This window comes from Lissotriton vulgaris, chromosome 5 (genome assembly GCF_964263255.1).
Source record: "Lissotriton vulgaris chromosome 5, aLisVul1.2, whole genome shotgun sequence".
NCBI lineage: Eukaryota > Metazoa > Chordata > Amphibia > Caudata > Salamandridae > Lissotriton > Lissotriton vulgaris.
In genome coordinates this window covers 813,988,638-813,997,581 of record NC_141693.1, presented here as the reverse complement: position 1 = coordinate 813,997,581, position 8,944 = coordinate 813,988,638, and the positions used below count along the sequence as shown (strand labels likewise).

Sequence of the window (8,944 nt, the reverse complement as noted above, 5' to 3'; positions counted from 1 at the left end):
AGCTTGTCTTTTCAAATCTAATTTTATTAACTTTATTTTTCATAAAGAAAAAGCATTTACGTTTTAGAATCTTTATTTTATAAGCAATTAAGAAAGAAGCATGTTCATAAGGAAATGCATTAATAATACTGACATTTTCAAAGCAAGCTCAGAAACATGAAATATTAGCAGAATAACAGTTTCCATTCCCTAAATCTATTTCCCTGTCTATTTCTCACTTCGCCTAGAAAGGAAAAATTATTAAAAGTCTGCTGTCCTTATATGCGCCAAAGGTCCATCAGCATGTCACGTCATTCAGGAATCGGAAAGTAAGAGTTTTTTTCCTGCTCATAGTGTCAGGTTTTATACCTTTCTCTCTAGCTAAACTTTCTACATTTTACATTATTTTAAGAAAATCCGAGCTTTTCATTGGCCATAATGTTCCAGTCCATGATAAAATGCATTAGGTCATCTCCGATTCTTGACCAAGTCCAGGCTTCAAATAAGCCCTATTGTCTTTCATTTCCACATCTTTCAGCTTCCTCAAGAAAGTAACTTGTCCTCGAGTTTCGAATATTTACTTCCTAGTCTTGGCAGACACTTTAAGTTTCTGTCCTTGAGCCTTTTTTTTTTCATGAGCACGTTCAACTCAACCAAAGAACTGCTTTTTCAAATAACGATGACGGTGCAGTAAAAATCTTCACAGCTACGCATGTGCAAAGACTTCACTCTGGACAAGCTATTGCGTCTGTAGCTCGGTCAGCCATGTTTTCTGAACCCCCTTTAGGCCTCACTTTGGAAACTATTATTAAACAAACACAAGACATCAATTAATTAAAGAATTGAGACCCATTCTGTTATCCACCCCTTCACTAATTAATCCTGTTAATTATATTGCCTAGCAAAAAGCACAAACAGGCAGCATTATAAATACTGACAAAGACAATAGACAAGGTTAGTTTATTATTTTTTTCTTTGCGTTTGCGACATAAGGCACATTAGTTTATCCCGCGTGTACTGATGAATGTATTCTTAAACTAAGCTGATTAGTAATTTCACCACAAGCTTACTAATTTACTGTTATGGGAGATTAACTTCACAAGTTTGAACAAAATCTTGTTCTTCGCCTTGCTTCATCACTATGCTGCCTTCTTTCAACTTTGAAAGAGCCAGAACGAGGGATGAAAATCGGTAACAGAATAAGGAATACCTATCTGATTCCTGATCGGCATCCGAGTCGAAATCTTAGAATGTCATACAAAAGAAGTGAGTGGTGGTTTGCTGCCATCTACTGGTTACCATTTTGTGAGTAGCCAGAGTTGTCGAGGACGTCGAATCATAACGATCATCATTTTATTTAGATGGCACCAGTGTGAATTAAAAGAATGTTTTAATAACCATCTGTGCCTCGATGATTCACCGACAGCTGCAGCCATGAGGATTGTTTTAGCCTCTTTTTAACGGCTCATTGTGGCATTTAGAGGCATATGTGGGACAATTTCAATCAGAGAGGGAGGTTCGGAACATGGTCTGTGTCATTTAAAATTTGTTTTGAATTAAAAAAGAGCACCAACTTTATTAATACCAACAGACTTTCATAACTGTCTTTCTAATTTTAAATTTCATATTGAGCGCGTGACACTTACCTAGCTGTGGTCTTCGCAATGTCTCCGTGCTCCATTTCTTCTCTGCGTCATTTCATCTACTGGGTAATCTTTGGAGCATTTCTCTGCCGTGAGCCACCCGGCTCACCGTCAAAAAAACGTGCCGCCATCTTAACTTGAAGACACTGGACATCTTTCTATGCTTACGCGCTCGTGTTTATTTAAGCACAGTGCGCCTCATCTCAGTGACGCGCACGCTAAACTATAATTAATTAAATACAGCGCGTCCTACTTCAGTGACACGCACACTAAACTATAATTAATTAAATACAGCGCTTCTCATTTCAGTGATGCGCATGCTAATTGAATTCTTAATTCAGTAAGGCATGTCAAAATTCAGCAATGATTCAACCAACAAGAGAGTCAGGGTCGGAATAGACACTCCCATGCCCCTCATCAAATCACTATTTCAAACAACGAGAGAGTGTTAATACAAACATTCAACACAGTAGGCTAGTAAAGAACTTAAGCAAGCACTACTGGCCTATTAGAAAGGAATGTTAATATCAGGAGAAGAAGACAGAGTGCACGTGCTCAAAGGCCTGGCTAAAAAGAACCCTCAGGCCCCAGTAGAACACTGGTAGCCGGTTGTCTTCATTGGGTTCTCATGATTAGCTAGGGAAAGTGAAAGTGAGTTAAAAAGAGTATGGACTACTCCTCAAAATTATTTTAATAGGAGGGTAGCTCTAACGCTATTAAAACCAGTGTGTTGAAAATATAATAATTTTCGGACTATTGAGAGGTTGTGTGAGTTTGAACCAATCAGTCCCATAGTAAAGTGAAAAAAACAGAACTAAAAATGGTCAACATGTTTCTGCTTAATGAGCCCTACTCCGCTCAGCATTCATCAGGACCAGGTATGACACCACTCACTGATCAAGGCACGCTAAAGTGCTCTGACCACGTGGTGGTTACAAAGAACAATACGACCTGACAGTGTCGATGCTCCTATAGGAAAGTCTTCCTCCAATAATAATTTCAATCCTTGTTGTAGGAGAAACAGTGTTAATCTGTACAAGTGAAAAAAGACATCCAAGTTGTGGACCCTTACAAACATGTATTTACATTTATGAGCTCTTGACATGTGCACACAACTATATTAGTCAATTTATATGCGCAAACTTTAGCAATTCTATTCCCTTTAAATGTAAAAATTGGGAAGGGGGTACATTAATCCTAAATACCAAAGTAGTTTATTAAATACAGCACACGTTAAGTTTTTGCGCGTGGTGTTTCAGCCATTTATCAGCAGCGAATGATTGCTTAAAAACAGTGCTCGGAAAACCTATGGAAAGTTGGTAATCGGATGTGTCTACTCCTCACAGCACCTATGCAAGAAGCATGTGGGGCGCAGCTGGCTGCTAAGAAGGAGGAATCAGTCAATAGACATACTTTATGTTACGAGGTGAAATGCCCCATGGGCATGGCGGCAGGAGGAAATCTTCACGTTTGGGATTTCTTAACGTGAGGGAACAAAAAAGCGGCGTGTCGGTATTAAGTTCGCCATATCGTTATAAAAGAATTACAAGGCTCTGGGATGAAACCAAAATGCGACTTACTTGGCTCTAAACGACTCCCTGCTCGATCACCTACAAGCGGCCACATCCGCCGCCCGTTACAAATGACGCGGAATGAAACCGCGGGTGAAATACACAGAAAGAGGCGGGATGCGTGTGACGCGGAGTACGTGGTCACATGTCAAGGCTGGTCATGATCTTAAAGGGGCCCGTCTATTTACAGATGTGATCGGGCACAGAAACGGAGAACAGTGCCAAATAACAAATATCTCCAAGGGCCCAGTAAATAAGGGTCTAGTGTAAACTTACACGATAGCAGAACGACACCATAGGGTAGCGTAAGGATACCTTAAGGGACCCAGTGAAATGGGGTCAAATGTAAATATACACAGTAAAAGAAACCCACATAGGGGTAGAAACAGCAGTAGAGGACAGTGTAAATTTACACAATAAAAGAAACCCGCATAAGGTTAAAAAAGAGACATAGAGGACAGTGTATTGGAATACTGGTCACTTAATAGTCAATGCAGACCATGATGTGGGGAGGGAATCTTAGTTCATGGTCTCAGTTTCTGTTTTAACTCTTCTATATTTCTCATCAATTTTGGTTTATCATAATTACTTTTAAATTTCCCTTGATTCTGATCAACATTCTTATTTCCTAAAGTTGCTATTTGTTGTTCAGCCACTTTTACCTGTGCCCACATAGATGCTAAACAAAAGAAGTTGAAAGAAAAGGCTATTTCATCACTACAGTATTTTGCTTTTCTCCAGATATCATCTACTGTGTGTGATTGCCAACCAACTATTCCAGTTCTTACCATTTCACTAATTTCAGGTCTCAAACCATATACAAATCTGTATATAAAATGGCTCATGTCTTTTTCACTTAAATGTTCATAACCACAGTATTGTTTAAATACCAGCAGTGATCTTTCATAAAATGAATGTACGGATTCCTTTGACTCTTGGGTTGTCCTATCTATTTTAACCCAATCTATCTCTTTTGGGGGAATCTTGTTTTTCAAAAACACAATTACCTGTTCGTACTTTCTCATTAACTCTGATGAAGGAGCACCTGTTACTTTATCTCGAGGGTATTCTTCTCTAGGCCAATTTATAGTAGTTTTACATTCTGTCCAAAGATCTGATGGGACAACTATGTCAATGAATCCATCAAGATCAATCCACAAAACTTTTAAACTTTCACAAATCTGTCTACCTGTCGATAACATTCTACAGGTTTTTCTCTTAATCGAGGAAAATCATTTGCAAACAGGAAAATGTCCTGTCTTGTCCATGGGACATGCACATACCCTCCTCCCAGTATTTCTCTCATTGGAAACTCATTTACTACTTTTTCCTTTTCTCTGATAGGAAAAGCTAAACTTGTTCTGTCGTCATCTCTTTTCTTTGCCCATTTCGCTCTCCATTTACTTAATTCACCCCATTTTCTCAAAATCACAATGAAGTCTTTTATATGAATGATTCTTCCTGTGGTATTCATATTTTCAATGTCTTTTTCTGAAAAATCCACCCTATAAGTTTTCTGCAAATTCTTCTGCTTACTTAAATCTTCTTCTAATTCAAAAGCCATATCCTCTAATTGATCATATTTGTTTTTCGTTTTGCATGTTATGTTTTTGCAAATAAATAATAATTCATCATCCTGATATGCCTTCAATCTGTCAGTTCCAATCGTTCCAATTATTAATTCCTCTAAATCTGCTTTCAATTTTGGAACATCAAGTAATTTACATTCTGGGGTTTGTGTTAAATCTATTTTACTCAGACTCTTTTCCGGAGTTCCAGAGTCAGATTCTGCACCAGATGGAGTTTTACATGACAAACTTTGATTAAAAGTTAAGTCAGGCATCATTATTATCTCTCAATGTATTTCAGACAAATCTGAATAAAAGTTTTCAGTCACTTTCTGTATTTCTGAATTTAATGGAACAGTTAAAGCTGAATGCCTAATTTCCTTTTGATCAAATACTGGAAGAACAGGTCCAATCATTACAGGTACTGTTACTGCTTCCATGCTTTTAGTTAACTGCTGTATTAATTCATTCGTAGAATGAATATATTCTGAGGTATTTGGTAACTCCTCATACCTTTCTGTTCTTTTTCCATTTCTTGGGGTTTCATTTCTTTGAACTGAGGTTTTAGTATAATTTCTATTTTCTCCTGATATATTTGAATTACGTCTTGTTTCTACTCTTTCAGGTGTTTTTCTATAATTCGGATTTGTTTTAGGAGATGTCTCATCAATACTTTCTCTTGGAGGGGTACTTGGAGTAGTCCATGAACAAACTGGTTGATAAGGTGGCGGTTTTCTAGTATAAATTTCTTCTAATACCCCATCTTCTGAATCACTTTCTTCACTATTTTTCTTTTTCTTTTGGGCACTCTTTTGTCCAGTTACCTCATCAATTAGTCTCACTGGGTACAAGCCATCACACATGTCTGCACTTCTCCATCGGCACATTCTATCCTCATGTGTTTCTCTATCAAGACCTAATCCTGTTCCCCTTAATATTCCTCTACTCTCTCTTTCTAATTCAAACAGTTCATCTTCCCATTCAACTAAAACTTCAAATTGAGTATGTCTAGGCTTTGGTACAAGTTTCATCATTTTTTCTCTTAAATTTTTCAAAACTGCTATATTAAATGATCCATCTTCCAGCCATGCTAATACGCCATCATTTTCAGTATACCTCATCCAATTCTCAATCCAAAGACAAGTATGATAACCATATTCACCCAACATATAAGCTGCAGCTCTTTTGTACTTATGAAGTAATCTTCCATCCCGCGTTGAAATTTTCTTGTCAGGTTTAATTTTGTTTTTCGATCTCTGAAACCAAGAGAGCTTCTTTTTCTCCTTCATGTAATAGTAATCCATGTTTTTAAACAATTTCCCTTACTTCAGAAAAGATCGTAACAACTTCCTTGTTATTCCACAACACCAACCAATCCGTGCGCAAAACTTACCAACAAACCAATCAAGTTAAGCTTCGTCACTATTTTGCTCAACCAATAGAATTACTGTTTTTCAGGATGAGCCATTGAGCTGTAAGCTTGCCTTAGTCACATGAGCCAATCTGTGCCCGTATACTGTGACGTATGTTAGCCAATCACAGTGCGACACTTGTGGCATATGCTACCGCTGCAGCTGCTCTGTCCCTCACTCCACTCCTTAAACTAACACCTCCTGTACAACATTTTTTTTTTCACATCGCCATATTTACAAATCTTTCAATTAAATTCAGTTAATAACTCCACAAAAAAAAAAAATTGTCTGTTTCACTAAAATAAAGTGATAGCTTTCCCAAACATTCAAGTATTCTTTTCACGTGAATTACACGACACTATTTTCACAGAATATTTAAATTTGTCGATAAAGTAAGGCTACTTTACCCTTCTAGCAGGTAATAATGAACTCATTTCTCTCTAAATGCACATACAGAGATATTTTACACCTACTTAGAGACAATTCAGAGTTTCTCTCGATCGTACATTACAAATTCATTTACCCACATTCATACAGAAAAATCCCTAGCCATGCATACATAAATCTTTAGTAGGACTTTAACCCACTAATAGAAATCCTCACTCGCCAGTAAGATAGGCAACGCTTCCTTACCCTTCACTCAAGCTTAGATAAATTCTACTACTCTTTTCACAGTGAGTTTTAAAACAGGACAGAAGTCCCTATACTCGAAAGCTACGATTTCATAGACAATCCTCACTATGCATTCTACCTTACACACCTAAAATACCTAAACTTGTGCTGTACGACCACAACACTTGTGATATACGGTGTTACCACTATTTTGAAACAGAACAAATGCACTGTGTAACTTCACCTGTCACACTTCAACTGCTCATTATGTGAACTTACAGTCAACACCAAAGTGTTCAAATACAAGGACAGAAGCTATACCTCAAGAAACCGCACAAATTGCAGATCCACCTATGTGATCTATGCCATTGAATGCCCGTGCGGATTAATCTACATCGGCCAGACCACCCAAATTGTCAAGAACCGCATTATCCAACATAAAAGTCGGATTAAGTGCAAAGTGATTACAGCCCCCTTGGTGTCTCACTATCTTGAACAAAATCACAAGGAAACCAACATTACCTGGCAAGTTATCGAACAAATGACACTTCCCACCAGGGGCGGAGACATTAGATCCCTATTGAATAGAAGCAAATGTAAGTGGATGACACTCTGCGATTCTGTCAATAATGGTTTGAACGGAGGAGGAGCTATGCTGCGAACCAAGATGGCCGCATAAGCTCCCGGCTCCGCCGACCTCCGCCGGCGGCCCGTCTATCCTGTTGTCTATCCTCTACCCACGCCCTGAGCCTGGATGTATGAAGGTTGCTTGATGCCAATGGTGCTTTCCCGGATTTCCTACCTACTTCAGCGACGAAGTTATGTTGTGTCCCATTTTTGGCCTACTCCCGGGCTGCCGCCAAGACCTCGATTTTTGAAACACCCGAGAGGGTCCTGATCAACATCAGCTGCGGGACCGCGATTGTGGCTGGTCTTCCAGGTTTGAATAATTCTTTCCGCCTTTGAGTCCCTTGTCCTCGTTGATGGATGGTGCCGGAGTAGAGACACTGTTACGTGCTGCGGTCCTCCTGCACCGTGGCTGTGGGTTGTGTGCCTGACCCTCGTTTCCCGGTCCGGGGGCTGACGGGCTGCACCCATGGCCGGTGTCTGTGCTGAGTGTGCCAGTTCAGAGCGCCCTTGTTGTTGCGACCGCCAAATGTGTGCCCGGAGCCCGGCGTTGTGGGCTGGAGATTGTGTCCTCCTCCGTCCTCTGGACCCCGGGATGGAGGGGGTGGATGGCGCACATTCATTGAGATCCGTAATGGCGGCGATTGGGGCGCTCCGCTCGCAATTCATCGGCGCATGTGTCTTCCTGGCGGCGAAACTGGATGATGTCTGCTCGCAACCGGCCACGGACGCTGCAGCGCCTGCACAGAAGTCTGAGGTCCAGTCGAGCGATTTGACCCGCCAACTTAAGGGGCCCGAGCGGCAGCCCGTCTTTGCTCCTTTGAGAGTCGGCCTCACTTTTCCTTCATCTGCTACAGTACATGGTCTTCCCTCTGCGTCTCCTATCCGATGGTGTATCGTCGCTGGATGTCCTGTTCTTCATTGCCGAGTCTCAGGGTCCCGTCGAAGGGGATCGCCATTTTCCTTTGTTCCGGCCCGTCTGCATAACGGATGCCGCCATTTTGTGACCGGACTTTGCTCCATCTTCAATGCCCTGGTCTGCCATGGATGCTTTGGCTGCCTCTGGTCGGATGTGGCTTGGTTGGGATGTGCTCTGGAACGGATTCGCACTGGTCAGGGCGGACTTTGATTTTGAGGTTTTCTCGCTCCTCGCCACTGCTTTGGACCATCTGAGACGCTCCCTTTGTTTGCAACTGATATGACTTTGGTGATGGATCTCCGCGTGAGGCTTGCAGGGTTGACTTCTATTTCCCTGGGGTTGCTCCGTTTACTTTTGCCGGGACTGCACCAAATTCCTCACCGGGCTGGGGGTAGGATGGGGGGGGGGGGGGGGGGGTTCCTGGTGACTGTCCTCCCCGTGATATTGCTGACTGTTTAGTTTTGCTTGATGATGATTGTGCTATGGGGGGTCACCGCCGGTGGGGGGTACCAGGTGTCCGGGGGCTTGTTTGTTTTTCTCCTCCTCCACTTCTTCTTATATTTTCCCTTCTGTGGGGCAGTTCCGGGGCGACAGGCACGCTGTTAGTGGGTTA

At 41.2% G+C, this 8,944-nt stretch overlaps 1 pseudogene; it reads right to left on the bottom strand.

Moving 5' to 3' along the window:
* Positions 1-704: 704 nt before the first annotated feature.
* LOC147711620 (uncharacterized) lies at positions 705-6,065 on the bottom strand (annotated as a pseudogene).
* Positions 6,066-8,944: the final 2,879 nt, after the last annotated feature.